The sequence below is a fragment of the Dasypus novemcinctus genome, chromosome 4 (assembly GCF_030445035.2).
Source record: "Dasypus novemcinctus isolate mDasNov1 chromosome 4, mDasNov1.1.hap2, whole genome shotgun sequence".
Lineage (NCBI taxonomy): Eukaryota > Metazoa > Chordata > Mammalia > Cingulata > Dasypodidae > Dasypus > Dasypus novemcinctus.
This window is the reverse complement of record NC_080676.1, coordinates 83012103-83029440: the sequence shown is the minus strand read 5'-3', so window position 1 is coordinate 83029440 and position 17338 is coordinate 83012103. Positions and strand designations below refer to the sequence as shown.

The 17338-nt window shown below is 35.7% G+C and overlaps 1 long non-coding RNA gene across 1 annotated transcript in view; it reads right to left on the bottom strand.

Annotated features, from left to right (window-relative positions):
* Positions 1-17338, bottom strand: part of LOC139438888 (uncharacterized) — a 311546-nt gene that overhangs the window by 288433 nt on the left and 5775 nt on the right. The gene's annotated exons all lie outside the window — the stretch shown is intronic.

Below are 17338 nucleotides of genomic sequence, written 5' to 3'. Positions count from 1 at the left end.
TGTGCTATAGCCACTTCCCAAAGCTCTGAAATTATAATTACAGTGTTGCTGTTTTGTTAATGGCACTGAAATGCACATTCATAAAACAAGTCCATTTTACCCAGTTAACGAATATTTTACTTTAGCTTCAGTAGAATAAACTTACATGTTTTATAAGCTTATGTTATCCACATTGCTATTAAGTATAATTCACAAATTTTAATGATTTAATAATTTTTATGGATGTATTTAATTATCTAACACTTTCCTATCATTCAGCATATGTTTTAAATGTTCTGCTATTATAAATAAGACTTAAGTAACAAAAAACCACATGGAATCAAATTGAGACTTCAGAAATAGACTTCAATTGATTTTTTAAAAAGATGTATTTATTTATTATTTATTTATTTATTTATTTGCTTATTTATTTCCCTGCCCTCCCTCATTGTTGTTTGTGCTTACAGGCGGGAGATGCCCAATCACTTGAGCCACATCCACCCCCTGCTTGTTGTGTCTCTCTTGTGTTTCCTCATTTTGTCTCCTTGCTGTATCATCTTCTCACATCAGCTCACCATGTCAGCATGTCATGTCAGTTCGTTGTCTTGCTCATCTTCTTTGGAAGGCACCAGGGACCAAACCCAGGACCTCCCATGCGGTAGGTTAGGCACCCAACTGCTTGAGCCACAACTGCTTCCTCCCAATTGATTTTTAACAAGGATTCCAAGTCCATTCAAATGGGAAATAATAGTCCCTTCAAAAAATGTTGCTGAGGGAAGTGGATATCCATCTTTTTTAAAAGAATGAAAGAGAATCCCTATAGCACACCTTATACAAAAATTAATACAAAATTGATCAGAGACAAATTCAATTAACAAGATTATAAAACTTCTAGAAGAAAATGTAGGGAAGTATCTTCAGGATCTTATGTTGGGTAATGGTTTCTTGAACTTTATACCCAGGGCACAAGCAGTGAAAAATCTCAAAATTAAAAACTTTTTTGTGCATCAAAAGACTTTGTCATGACAGTGAGAAGACAACCTACTCAAAAGGAGAAAATACTTAGAAACCACATATCCAATAATGGTTTAATATCCAGATATTTTTTAAAAGTCCTACAACTCAACAATAAAGACAAACAATCCAGTTAAAAAATGGGCAAAAGACTTGAGTATATATTTTGTCAAAGAGGACATACCAAAATCACATGAAAGGATGCTCAATAACACTAGCTTTTAGGGAAATGCAAATCAAATCCACAAGGAGAAATCATTTCACACTCACTAAAATGACTTCTATTAAAAAAAAGCAGTAAACTAAAAGTGTTGGAGAGTTTGTGGAGAAATAGAAACACTCATTCACTGGTGGTGGGAATGTAGAATGTCATAGCCACTGTGGAAGACAGTTTGGCAGTTCCATAGGAAGCTAAATTGAGAAACCATATGACCCGACAATCTGACCTACTATGTTTATACCCAGAAGAACTGAAATCATGTGAACAGATATTTGCACACCTATGTTCATATCAGCATTATTCACAATTGTCAAAAGAAGGAAGCAACCCAAGTGTTCCTCAACCAATGAATGGATAAACACAATGTGGTATATACATAGAATGAAATATTATTCATCCCTAAAAAAGAATGAAGTCCTGATACATGCAAAAAAAAACCAAATGGATGAACCTTGAGAACACTATGCTGAGTGATACAAGCTAGACACAAAGCACTCATACAGTATGGTCTCACTGATATGAACTAACTATAATAAGAAAACTAATAGAATCTAGACACAGGTTATCAGGTAACAGACTGGGGTTACAGAATGGGGAGGTGATGCTTAATTAGTACAGAATTGCCATTTAGGTTGATCGCAAAGTTTGGAAATGGATGGTGGTGATGTTAGCATATTATTGTGAGTATAAGTTACAGCACTGAATTATATAGATGAATGTAGTTAAAAGAGGAAACTTTAGGCTGTATATGTTACTAGAATAAAAATTAAAAGATAAAACATAGGACTATATAACACAGTGAATCCTAATCTAGAAAATTGAGGATAGTTAATACTACAAGTATATGAATGCTCTCTAATTATAGCAAATGTTACATCACTAATACAAGGTGTTAATAATAGGGTAGTATATAAGAAAAATAAACTAATGTAAAATATGGGCAATTTATAGTTAATAGTATTATTTTAATAATTTTTCATCAATTGCATCAAAAGTATCTACAACTAAAAAATTAGTACAATTACAAGAGAGTGCTATCATCAATTGTAACAAAAGTTCATACCAAAGCAAGTTGTGGGTGGTAGGGTGGTACATGGGAATCTTGTATTTTATTTTGTGCATGATTGGTCTTTAAACCCACAACTTCTCCAGTAATACCTATAGACAGAGATAGAGAAGACAGAGATAGAGATAGATATAGAGATATAGAGATAGATATAGAATATATAATTATGGAAAGTTCCAGAAATTATTTGCCAATTTGATTGGAATAAAAGCGATATTTGTAAATTAAGTTAGAAAGAACTGAAATATTTATTGATTTCATAGAATAATGGCATCTCTCAGGTTATGAGAGTAAAGTAACATATCTCATCTTAAAAAACCTGGCAAATTTTTCCATGTGAATAAAACACCCCTCAGTAAAGTCTATTGTCATATTCAAACATACATTTTATTTTTCTTTATATTTTACTTGTTTTTTGTTATGTGAGAAAAGTATTGACTTTTAAATATTAATTTTATATATAGTCAAATCTTTTAAAAACTTATTACTAGTTTCATTTGATTTTTTTTGTTTGGTTGACTTTATTGGGTTTTCCAAGTACAGAGTCATCATATTCAGAAACAGAGATATTTTTGTCTCTTCCTCTCCGTTAGCTCTACTTTGCATATCTTATTTCATTAATTAAAATTTCCTGGATTTCATTAAAGAAATTATTTGTCATAGTAGATATCTTTATCTTATTTATCATTTAATAAAAATGCTTCTAAGTTTTCATTGTTAATACTGATGCTATTTATTAATTTATCTTAACTTTAAGTAGAATTTAAAACCCTTAACAATATTATATGATAAATGGCATGAAACATCTTTTTGAGATCTGCTAAACCAAACATATAATTTTCATCCTTTGACCAATAATAAAATATCAGAAAATTCTCTATATTGAATTATATATCCTTAGAATAAACTTTTTTCTGTAATGTACATTCTATTTATATATCAATAAATTTGATTTATTGTTTTATTTAGGATTTTTGTATCTCTTAGGCATTCTTTTTTTTTATTTTGTCAAGTTTTATTTATTTAACTTCATAAGAATAGAGGTCTTTATTTTATTCATGATTTTATTTTTCTGGGCTTTGAAAATTCATATATTTTGAGAATTAATGTTACCATAACATTTGCAAGGAATCTGCCTATAAAACCATACAAGGCAAGAACCTTTTTAGAGATAATTCTTTGGCACTTTATTGCCCATTTTTCCATTCATGTCAATTTAATCTTTAAGTGAATTTTGATTATTACAATTTCCTAAGAAACTCACCCATTTCATTAGGACTTTCAAATATATTCATATGGGTTCTACAAAGGAAAGTTACATTCTTTCTAATCTCTTTCTGTTCAATAGCTCCTTTATCATTCCTAATTTCACACACTATTTTCTACTTTTATTAAAATATCCAGGTTATTGTCTTTAACTTGGTTTTCATCTGAAGATTTTCTTTGGATAAAATCAGAAATTTTAACATGCAGTTTTTCAAGTTGTTTTCACCATATTTTATGGTCTTTTATATAAAAATATTACTCAGTTGATGGATTTTAAGTGAATTTGGTTTTACTAAATTAATATAGCTTTAATTTAAGTTATGTTAAATTTCCAATATTGCCACTGAATATAAAATTATAATTTCCAGGTCATTCAGCATTTGAGAAAATAGAGTAATACAGCTTTTAAAACATTTCACAAATAGATTTCAAAAGACCATGGACTCTACCAGTGACTCTGTGGAAGTCACTCAGCACACTCTACATGTAGTCTTCTGATACCTTCTGATATCTTTTTAGCTGCCATCTTGTTTAAAGAAAGTACTTTGACTATAATGTGAACTTTAGCTATGACATGGTATTCTGATGGTGCAGTAAATGTCAAAACAATCAGCTCCTTTGAAAATTATAATTGAATAAAACATCAGGCAATATAAAATTTCTGCTTCCAAAATTCCAGAGCTGGTATAGCATTGGTAAAATCACCTCTTCAATCACTTCATTTTTTAGAGGAAGAGTTGTGGCATAAATAATTGAATATATTAACCAGTCATTCATTCATTCAGATGTATTCAGTGTGGCCAGTGTATCAGGTGACATGTTGGAACTGGAGCAGGTAGAGTGTGGAAACTCAAATAACTAGCACTAGATCCCTGGACTTCAGAAGAGTTCAAGATACTGAGTCTAGCAGAAAAACATGCAGAGTTATATAGAGGTACTCATTAGTATATCTATTTTTATCCAAAATGATCTTACTCTTTTGAGTACTTATTATCTATTTCCCCACCTTTTATGGTAAGCTACACAAAAAAGTAGGAGCCTTGTTCACTACCAAATCCCCAGTGAGTAGATTATTTCTGGCATAGACCAATGGCTCAGGATTGGTGGTACCTGGATTCTGTCTGCATGGAGGCCAGTTGTACTACTAAGATAAGTTTCAAAGACTAAAGGATTAATCATCAGAACAGGATGGGGACCTAAGGACTTTAAGATGGAGATATCAGAGCAGGAGATATACTTAGAATGGGAGATCCTCCTTACTGCTTGTATTTAAAAGGTTTGAGGAAAAATTGGGGTGGAGGTGGGGAAGAGGCTTGAAAGGAGGAGACTTGCTATCAAACTAAAGAGTATAGACATGACTTTATCCTGCTATCTATGCAGGAATTTTGGGTTTTTTTAATGACAAGTTTAAGGTTGCGTATATGGATATAGGTTTCAGACAGATCCCTTTGGCAGCTGTTTGGAGAATGAAGAGGAGAGAGATTATAAAGCCACACTGATGATTACCAGCAGAGCAGGAGCTGGGATAGCTTTTCCAATGTACATTGCCTCATCACATAGGAGCCCAACTCACTTTTCAGTTTAGACTGAAAAGGAGAGATGGTCATTAATTTCATCAATCAGGGACCCAATTTTGCAGGATTCCTGGAGGTTTATCTATCAGATTGTTTTAAAAGCTAAAAGGAAGCCACTATAACTAATAGATGTCAGTGCTCAGGTCCCAGGTGTTTAGTGTCTTCAAAGATAAAAGGCTTGTTAACCAGAAAGTGTGGAGGTTACAGATAACATAGGTTGATCAGTCTTACTGTCTCTCTGCAGGGCACTTGTCTTTGAGTTAATTTTTTTAATCTTCTTTTGCTAAAATAATTGTATTTATAGTTGAAGAAAAAACACAGTATACATAAATTGGTTATTAGCAATTGAAAGAATTTTTATGCCTAGGATGTTTCTATGTGTTTTTGGCAGGAATTTTGGGTGAGGAAACAGGGAACATCTTCCTAATATACAGCAAAAATATATAACCCACTGGAGTGGAGATAGTATCTTTATAAGCCTATGCTTTAATTAGTTTTTAATTTATATCCATCCTCATCCAAAAGGATTTATAAAGCTTTATATGTCAATTGGTTTTGGTAACTAAAAAATAATCAATAGTCGTTCAGTTTTCTATTGCAGCTATAAATTTTTTCTGAGAACCTATCAACATCCTCTTAAAGCAGAAAAATCTGACATGTTATGAACCTCTATAAATCCTACTTGAGTTTCTTCCAAATTTTTACTTTTTTTCATGTAACCAGTTAAAATTAACCCAAATGGAATAGCTGAGCCTCTTTTACGGTAGCATAGGGTTGATTTTTAAAAATAGGATTGCATAATTTATTTCAACATTATTTAATATGCTAGTGTTATGAGAAAAAGAACATTGGATTTCTGTACCACACACTAATGGCATATGTGAGTCAATCACTTTTAGTAAGAAAAGATTATGTGAATGATAGGAATTAATTAACTCCCAGATGTTAATTAACAGACATCATCAATTTATTCAATATCCTGATTTTTTTAACCAAATTAGTGTTTTAAAAGTTATAAATCAATATAGGTATCACACTGCTTAATAATTACCTAATATTTATCTCCTTCACAAGCAGACCGTGAGCTCCTTGAGGGCAGGAATTTTTATTATTCACTGTTGAATTCCTAGCACTTAGAGCAATGCCTTGGACTTACTCAGTAAGTATATGGAAAATGCAATTACTTTAACTATATTTAGCGTTTTATCTCAGGGGAGACCATAAAAATCATCTAGTCTAGCTCCACCATTTTATAGAAAAAGGAATTCCTGACCAGATAGGCCAGATAACTTTTCCACAGGCAAAAAACTAATAACCAACACAATTAAAATTAGAACCCAGGTATCTTGACTCATATTCCAAGTTTTATAGTTAAAAAGGAATCTTGTATTTTATCCCTCATACTTAGAAGTGAGTTCCAAGGTATGCCATGACATATATCCATTTGAGTCTATGTTTTGGGGTCAAAGACCATTCTCTCAGAATGTTTGGGGTTTGGCCACCAATGCAATGGAAAATGTCCTGCTGTTGATGGTCACCACTCCCTTCCTGCACCAGAATATCATAGTCTAAGTCACATGCAAAATTCTGCCATTTTTAGGATAACAAAATGAGATATACTTTTCTGCAGTTGCTGAAATGATATAATTGTGCTACCATTTGAAAATAAAGATCTTGAATGAGAACATCAAAGAAGATTTGTGAAAAACATATGTTTCTCATGAGAGACTGTAGTTTCTGAAAACCTGTTTCTTCCTTTTCCTGGAACCCACCCTGGCCTCCTTTCTTTCCTAGCTTCCTTTACAAGTGGTTGTGACCATATGATAGAGCTGTACCCAGCAGAATGTGATCAGAAGTGATGCATCGCACTTTCAAGATTAGTCATAATACAGTCATTAGCCCGCCCATTCTGATTTCTGATGGACAGACATGACTCCTAGGGCAAATGTGCCAGTCATGGGTTGCAATTGTCCAAAGCATCAGTAACCTAGGCCCTGAATAATTGAGAGAAACAGTGTCTGACTGTTGTTCTGAAACTCCTTTGGACTATGAGATACAAACTCCCATTGTAGTCAAGTCTTGTATGTTTGGAGGGATGGTTACGTGTTACTGCAACTAATGTTACTTCTATCTCAAACTGCTGTGATGGAGAAACATATATCATTTCCATCATTTAGAAAACTTATAACATATGGACTAAGCAGTGAAAAGATGGTCCAACACTGACTTTTACTCACATTTTCTAATAGACCTATAAAAATCCAGCACAGAAAGTCTTAATTTACCATCAGAGGCCAGGTAAGACTTCACTGTGCCTCAACTCACAGAGCAGTGGTTCTCAAACTTGATTGTTCATCTTAATCAATTAGAAGGCTCTTTGAGCCAGATTGTTGGGCCTTTCCTTCAGTTTCTGATTTAGTAGGTCTGTGGAATAACCTGATAATGTGCACTTCTAACAGGTTCCCAAATGATGTCCTTGCTGCTGGACCAATGAACATACTTTGAGAGGTACTACCATAGGGCTTCTAGAATACTCCGTAAAATATTTTACACTGTATCTTCACACAGTGGTCATATATAACTAATTAGCACTCTCTGAAACTTATGCTATCTGTGTAGTAATATATATGAACCAAAACTAAAAGGGAGACAACAGGATCCAACAGCAGCTGCTTACTTCATTGGGGTGTTTCTCAGGGCTGAAGTTGTTAAAAACAACACTGGCAACTGATAGACTCTAGCCTACCTGGAGTCAGAAAAAATGATATACAGGTAAACCAATTCCTCTTTATGGATTGAAAGTTCAGGTGAAAAATCATTTGAAGATGAGAAGACATGAGTAGTAAAGAAACAAACAAGATATTCACAAGCCCATTCTGGGAGGCTGGCTGAAGGGGGCAGAATCATTGTTAAAGACTTACCAGAGGGATAAACAGAATTTGACCCTGGCATGGGGGGAAGCAGACAGGTAATTCCCTAGTAGAAACTTCATCAGATGTTATTTCAAAATACAAGCTTCAACCAAGAGAGAAAATCATCTCTTTACTATCAAATACAACTTTCCCTTCCAGGTACAACCAAGCTCACTTAACTCCGCTTGGCAGCAACTTTCTGACTGCTCCAATCTGTTGGTACATTGTCTGAAGGCAGTGGTACCAGCAGGGAAGTAAAGCTCCTGCCACATGGCTCAGCCAGGCAAGGGGATGTGCAGAGACTGACTGGCGGCAAGATTCCTGTGCAGCAGCCATATGATGAGGTGGAGTGGGACCTACACAAGCCAGGAGGATGAACTCGGCCTTCAAAGAGCCACTGCAGCCAAACTTCAAACGCAGTGGCAGAGTTGTGGATTGCTAGGGAAAAAAACACTGACAGACAGGCAAGACTTGTTTACAAGGCTCTAGGAAAGGGAAGCCTTTGAAAGCAAAGGCTTGGGGAGACATGGAATCTAAGAAGGAAAGTTGAATAAACAATGACAGTGCTGTAAACAACTGAGCTCATCTTTAAAATAAGTACAGGTGGCATGTTCATCTCTTCAGTTGCATTAATGGACAGGGATTTTTGTTTGCAAAGCCTTCAAGGTAAATAATCACAAATTACAAATTTAAGAGGAAAATAGATATATAGATATATTTATGGAGTATAAGAATAGGTCACTATACATAGTGACCCTATGATAATGAGAACTAATGTTTGTATGGTCCTTTGCAGTTTCAATGAATATGATATCTCACGTAATCATCACAACCCTGTGTAGTAGGCATATTAACAGTATATTAAATATGAAAACATTATGTCTTTAATAACCAAAGTTGCCAACTTTACTAATTTCTGCTCACTTCTAAAATATTATCATCCTAACCCAAATATCCTATCTAATTGAACCTAAAGTAAATATTATCTAAGAGAGGTATATTTTTCCATTGCCCTCTGCAATATAGAAATTATAGTAGAGGGGAGCCTTTTTTGTAATATCGTTGAAAATGTCTTCTGACTATGGATGGAAAACTTTATACAATTCCTTACATCTATCAGAGAAAAAAATATCTTCTGGACTGAATGAAGCCTGTAAGAGTGACCCTATTTACTCGCAAGATATATATGGCTTTTTTCTCTGTCTTGCAATGTCAAATGTCCTCTCTGCTACAGGAGCTGGTATTAAAAGCCTAGCCTTTGTATTAAAAAGCTACCTCTCCAGAGTTTTGCTCTGTCAGTGCTGCCTGCCTTCCCTTGTAGGGGAACTACATTTATCTAGCATCAGCAGCATCACCTCACCATTATCCCCTTTGTCATTATCATCATCGTCATTCTCTCCCACCCATGTTTTAAAATGGATTTACATCTAATGGAGTACATTTAAACCAGAGTCACCACCAGAACAGAGGTGTTGGTAATCCAATACATGAAAACAATTTCAAATCAAGAATGCAAATCTAGGAATACTAAGGCCTTCCAGGAAGTTTCATTAGTAGACACTGATTACTGGTATGGGAATTCTTGTAAAGATGGATAGGGAATCCTTATTTATTAAAAAAAATCCACGTCAATGCTAGTCTTTATTCTGAAGTAGTGTAGCACAGAGGTTAAGTGTGTTGTCTTCGGAGTCCTGCCTAGGTTCAAAACTCAGTTCTGCCACTTTCAGACAACTTACTTGAAAGTCTTTGTGATTCTTTCTTCATCTGTAAAATGGAAATTTTGATAGTACTAGAATTAATGAGTTTAAAGCATTATGGTAGTAATTAATTATTATTGTTATTATTATTATTATTAAGTGGCTGCAGCCTTGGTTTGCAGATTCCTTCCCTGGCACGTACCCTCCGTGAATTTCAGATGCCATGAAACATCTGTCTACAGTCTGTGAGTCCATTCCCAGCAACTGTATTCCAGGTGGACTGGTCTTGTGCTATAGAATTATTTGTTTTTTTGAGAGACCAATGCTATGAGGCTATTCCTAACCCTTTTGTCACATGGGGATAAAGAGTGAATTTCTAAAAAGAAGTCAAAGGTGATGAGAAGATGGCCTTATCACTTTTCATCTAAGGAAAGACAAATTCTGAACTCGAAGTTTGTACCAGGCATCATTTTTTAAAAATTATTATCCCCCTTGTGGCTTTTTGTGCTCTCTGTGTCCATTCGCTGTGCATTCTTTTATATCTGTATTTATTTATTTTGTTTCCCCTCCCCCCTTGTGGCTTTGCTTGCTGTCTGCTCTCTGTGTCCATTTGCTGTGCACACTTCTGTGCTTTTTTTGCTTATCTCCCTTTTCTTGTGGTTGTTGTTGCATCACCTTGCTGAGTCAGCATTCCACAGTGCCTGCAGGCCGGGCAGGCAAGCCTGCCTTTACAAGGAGGCCCCAGGATGCACACCCAGGGTCTCCCATATGGTAGACGGGAGCCCAACTGATTGAGCCACAGCCACTTCCCTCAGGCATTATTATTGAGATATCCCATTATATTATTGTGTCCTTCAAGGGAGACCTGGTGCTCTGTAGCCAAGACTGCACTTGTTCTAATCACAATGACTCAAATGGGAGTAGAAAGTGTTTTGCCTATTTCAACAATTATTGGGAAACATATGGGTCCAAACATGAAGCAGAGGGAGCAACTAAAGAGGCCTGAACAGGACTGACCTGGGACCACTGCCAGGGCAAGGCACAGGACACCATAGTCCCCGTAACGTTTTATCTCTTCCATGATCACAAACCAATAACCACTCTTCCTTAATATAGACCTAACTAAGCTACAGAGTCCTTAAGAGTACAATTTTCCTTGAGCCACAGTGATCAATCTGGAATATTATGTAAGACAAAATCTATTCGTCATGTCTGCTCTTGGTACTTTCTATACTAAAGGAGAGGGGTGAAGGATATTAGAAATATTCTAATACTGGGATTAGATATAGAGAATATACTGCTTATAATAATTAGTTACTTATAAAAATTATAAAGAGATAATAGATTTCATTAAAATATTCATATTCTCACCTGTTCACTCTTTCTTGGGATAATAGTATGCATTGCAGGATATTTAACTAAAATCACTGCAATAGGACCAGTTTTATTTTTTTTAGATAATTGCAATTCCCTTATATGTTTTTGATGTCATTGTTTAGTTAGGTCCTATCTTACCAAATGGTGGATATTTTGGAACTATTCCTCTAATAATTATAAATTAAGATTTACCTGATTTCAATGTAGACATGCGTTTAGAAAATATTGGCAAAGGCTTGGCTATATTTCAAAGCACTAAAAACACAGAGCATTGGGGGGAAAAACTAGCTATAATCTCCTCCAATCACTTCATTTCACATGATGAAAGTGAGTCCAGGAGATGTAAAGTGACTTTCCTACATAAAAACACATGGCAAGCCAAAGTTAGGCTCTGACTATGTAGATTTTTTATTTTTCCTACCTCAACACCATACTGACTTATGACTTAGTGAAGGTATCTTAAAGGTCACTCAGACTCAGAGTAGGAAATCAAATACTATGATCCCAATTAGGGGTCTGTGGCAATTGCCTAAAAGAGGTAATGATAGTATGTACAGTGAAAGTAGTGACAATGGGAATGAAAAGAATTGGGCATATTCTAGAAACGTCCAAGTGTCCTTGATGAAGAAGGACTAAGGGTCAGAGGAAGATACAGCATTTGAAATAGGAAAAGGATAAAGTATACTAGTGTTAAAAACATGGACACATTAATTTTATGGGATGTTTATGATGGGGAATTCTATACCAAAATAATTAAAATATTGCAGCTGGGATATACAAAATACCCACCTTATTATGATAGCAAAACTATTTTAGAAAACTGAACCCAAGAGCACATTAACAATAAGTGTTGTGATTGCTTAGTGCAGAGTAGCAGAAAAAAGGTCATCAGGATTCAAAAAAAAGGTCAGTATGATGGATAGGCCACAAGCATCTGACATAAGAATGAGAAAGCATACCCAGGGTAAAACATGAGAACCAGGAAACTATATTTTTGCCTCAGTTTTCTCGTGGTCGTTAGCCATTCCATATTTTAAAAGGGCAGTCAGATCAAAGACTGCTGGATATATACGATATCATGGTGAATTTCAGGTGTCAACTTAGCTGGACTGTGATGTCCAGTGGTTTGCTCAAGCAAGCACTGGCCTGGTTGTTACTGCGAGAGTGTTTCATGGATTTAAATCATTGGTCAATTGATTTCATCTACAGTTACTTACATCTACAATCAACAAAGATTGCCTTCAGCAATGAGAAAATTTTCCTCCAGTCAGTCTAAGGCCTTAAAAAGAGAACTACTGACTTCAGCAGTCAGAAAGAAGGATTTCTATCTCTACTTTAGTCAGCCAGCTTCTCCTGGGGAATTCATCAAAACCTTCATCAGAGTTCCCAACTTGGGGCCTGCCCTATGGAATTCAGACTTGCCACTCCCCATGGTTATGTGAGCAATATTTACATACAAAGATCCATACACATATATCCTGTCAGTTCTGTTTCTCTGGAAAACCCTGATTTATATATATGTTTTTTGAAAACAAATTGACAAACCAAATATAGACGAACCATCCCTGTTGGTGGCATCCATCCAGAAGTTCTAAAAGTAATTCATTGGAACCTTGAGACTGGAGATCAATGTAGCTGTGCTTTTAAACTGCCACATTCAAGACAATTTGAAATTTGCCAGAGAGACTTACTTACAACCACTTATGAGTGAAAAGCCAGGTAAAACCCTTTTTCATATTAATCTATTCCTATCAAAAGGCACAAAACAAATAATGGTCTGCTCCTGCCAGAGGCAATACAGTAGAAAGGAAAAGAGTACTGGGTTAGGAGGTACAAGTTCATGGCTTGCTTTACCACTGAATAGCACTTGATGTCACATAAATTTTTGACTTTAAAAGGGGCATAAAAATCCCCCCACCCCCAAAAGTTATGGATCCAAGGAGATGACATAACCATGCTGGTAATGACAATAGAACAACTAATATTTTTTGAGCTCTCACTATGTCTCCAGGCACTTTACTAGATGTTTTATATACAGTCCTTACATAATAGGTGCTCACTACTCTTAGCTTTCTTTCTTCCCCACAGAATAGTTTTGGGATCCAACAGAGATAATGTATGTGAAAGCACTTCAAAAAGCACAAATTTGTGTGAGCACATAAGGAATTTATGAAAAGACCATGTGATCTATTTAAAAAGTTGTGTCACTGAAAAGGCAACCAACTGTAAGCAACCAGAGGAAAACCAACAAGGTGTCTGTAAGAAGAAATAATACCCCCAAAACTTGCTAATCAATTTCCTAAGGTTGCTAAAACGCAAGGATCATAAAGCAAAAACAAATTAATTGTAAATGGCATCATAAAATATCCTATTTTAAAAATTAAAACACTCGCCAAAAATTATATTCAAGAACATGGCATTGATGAATAAATTATGGCACGGGACACTATGCAACCATTAATGAAAATGTTATAGGTGAATATTTAATAATACAGAAAAATTTCACGATATGCTATTAAGAAAAAGTAAATCACATATGATCCCAATTTTGTATGTTATGAATCCATATCTCTAGGGTAGAAAGGGAGACTAGAACGATATACAAAAAATAAACGTTAAAACAAGTTTGTTTTTCTGCTATTGAGAATATGATTTTTCATTTTCTTCCTTGTGCATTTCTATATTTTCCTATATTTCTCCATTGAACACATTAATTTGTAATGAGTTTTTAAACATACAAATGCTTCTGCAAACTGTATTAGGGAAAACTGTAGCTTCATTCATTCTAAGAATATAAAAAAGCAAGCTTTGCTTCAGAATTCAATGGGAAGTACTTCAAAGTTCCTTCAGTGTTGCCAAGGTTTATTTAACAATATTTTCTCACCATATATTATACAAGAACAGAACTAAACAGATGGTTTACATCGGAAACCCAGCAATCTAGGAAAAGCTATCCTCCCTCTACCTACTCATCATATACCACATGCTATATATTTCACACATTCACACAACTCTTTATATGCCTTATTAATGACATACATATGATTGAGTCACATGGATATTATCCTATAGGTCACATGTACACATGGGCATGTGTCTTCAGAAATGACATGATAGAGAGATTCACACTCACTATATGACCCTATCATCATTAAAAATTACATTCTTGCCCCATGTATCTGTAGACTTTAAACAAAAAAAGTAGCTTTGGAATTTGCAATAAGCAATGCTATGCTTAAATTTGACTCTCTATTATGTATGCAAATGGTATCTTGGCATCAATTTAGTCTTCTAGAAGCAACATTTCCTTTATATCACTTCCTTCCTGGACTAATCAATGGCCCTTTATTTCTTTCAGGATTAAGTACAAATGGCTCAGCCTGGCATCCAAGGTTCACCCTGCTTCTCCAGGCTTCTTTGTCAGTACTTACCAACATGAACCTTTAACTCCACTCAGGCCAAAATCTGTACTACAACCCAAACACAGCACACACATTCTTTCCTCTGTTGTTTTGTGGTTTTTTTTAATGTTATTTTCCCCAATGGAAATAACTTTCACCTTTTCCTTTCCCCCTATAAATCCTCCTATCCTTCAACATCAGATTTAAGTCCAAAGGAAATCTAACCTCTGGTTTCTCTCAACTTATTTCCGAGCCATTCGTTTTTACACTTTCTCATATTTTGTCTATTGGTCTTCAGAAAATTATTTCTTAGAATACTAAGTACTTAACAAATATATATTTAATTAAGCATTGATAGCTAGTGGTATAAAGTTTATAGAACCATGTACCAAAAAGAACTGATTTTGGTGATTTTAGTGCCAACATTGTAAAGAAATGCTGCTGCCACCATTTACAAACGAGTTTGGCTCTTTTTTAATCTGGTCATAAAATTAGGTCAGCAAGACCCTCTCCTTGAAAAGACTTTGTTGGGAATTAGTTTTTACTGTATGAATTGAATGTACATTATTGAATGTAATAAAACTCAATTTCTTTAAAAATAGTATTTAATTCAGTCTTTTGCTAATTAAGACTAGACTTCTCCTCAATCAGAATAAAATCATAGACGCATATAACTTTCTGAGCACAGAGACCTTAGAGATTATTTCCAGAGTAAGAGAAGAACTTGCCCAAGGCCACAAAGGCGGTTCATCAAAACTGAACTTTTTTTTTTTATTCTACAAGTCATTCATATTTACACTACTACTTGGGGTAAATGCATAGTATAAGAAAAAGTAACAGAATTAGGAAACCAAAACCTAGACTTTAAGGTCAAACCCAACTCCCTTGGGCAACACTTCACTGCTTTATTCCTCTTTCCTCACAGGGCTGTTTAAACCTCATGATTGGTAATTTAGACGCATGGCCCTTTTAAATTGTAAACTGCATATCTGAAGTGCAGTGGTTCATTACACACATACATGCCAGAGAAGTTCCCCAACCCCGCCTGTCACCAAGCCCTGAGGATTCTGTTCCTGATTTCTCTATTCAATGCAATCACTCTACCTCCAATGTCACAATCTCGGTCCAAACCACAATTATATCTTCTGTTTGTAACAACCTCTGAACTGGCTTCTTTCCAATCACTCTGAAACCCCCAATCTTTTTTCCACACTGGAACCAGAGCCCTTTCGAAAAACCCATATCTTTCGTGGTACTTTAAAATCCTGCATTGCCTTCCTTCATATCCTTCCCTCAAACTAAATTCCCAGTCATTGTAAAGCTCCTCAGGGCTCCCCTCACTCCTCAGGGCTTGCTTTCCATCATTTCCCCCTTGGCCTTTGCATCCTTTCTGTTCCTTCAGATCCTGGAATAGGCTCTTCTCCCAGACAGCTTGAGGACTTGGCGAAACTCTTCTCTTTGCTGTTAAAGCCCTCTCAACTTCTTTCTCTACATGGTTAACTCCTTCTCATCCTTCAGACTCCAATTAAATTTCAGTTCTATAAGGGAAGTCTTTCCTAAATCCCCAGACTAACCTAAGTCTCCCTAAAATACATCCTCAAGGCACCCTAAATGCTTCTTCACTGTATGTCATTACAATGGTAATTAATTTATTATCTTTTAAGTCTCTCTCCCTTATTTTAACACAAAATTTGTGAGCATATTTGCTCAAGGCTTAATACGTATTTGTGGAAGGAAGGAAAGGAGGGAGGGAGGGGGGAATTTGCCCGCTATTCTTGCATATTCGCCCATTTTCCCAAACTCCTATACTTTAACTAACTGACATAAACTACCTGTTCTTCATACTGTACACATCATACAAACAAAAATAACTTTAAACCCACAGAATGCCCACTCTTCTCCTTCCTCTTCAGCACAAACCACATTATTGCCTAATGGGAAAGAAAGGAAATTAAAATTTCAGTAACAAAACCATAGCTGTTACTAGGAGCAGTTTCAAGCCTGCCTCTGCTATTCCAGCATAGGTTTGGGTCAGATCGGTCTCTGCTATGTGAGGCAGAATTCACTAGGCAGTTTCTTTCCATTTCAAGACAGAGGATCCCCAGGGGAAGGCTGGACTGGTCACTGGCTACCTGGACCAAACTGACCCCGCTGGAATCGCCCTGGGACTTCACCAGGGACAGCTAATCTGGGTTTCCTGCCAGAGGCCTGCCACTCTCCTTAGAGGATGGGATCACAAACTTCCTCTCCTGGGAGCAGGGTACAGCTTCTGGGGCTGCCAGGAAGGAGAGGTTACAGGAGGGAGGGAACTAAACTCTCCTCTCGCCCGCCCCTGGGAGTACACAATCTCCTCCTCAGGGAGAGAAAGGCAACAAGAACCCTGAATCAGGGAGGACATTTATATAAATACTTCTTGCTTCCTCATAAAACATTTGGCATTCATTCAATTTAAAAACTAAGTTGTATTATTGGTTTAAATGTACCTAATCCTGCACTTGAAATAAGGCTATAAAATGGCCCCGTAAATGGTGCCTACAAAAAATTACTTAAAATCGTTAATATTTCCATGAAAGACAAATACTAACCTTACACATAAATAACAACAACATATTTTTCACCATTTCCCCTTCTTCCTGACTTTGTTTGTGCTGAAGTAAGAAATCAGTAACATAGAAGAAGAAAAGGGATGGAAGTTATTTGAGCAGCAGAGTTCTGGTCTGCTGACACTCTCAGCAAAATTCATTAATCTTGGAGATCCTCACTCTCATTTTCTAAACAACAGTGATTCACACAGAGTTACACAGCTACAGTGGCAAATTTAATTGGAATCTA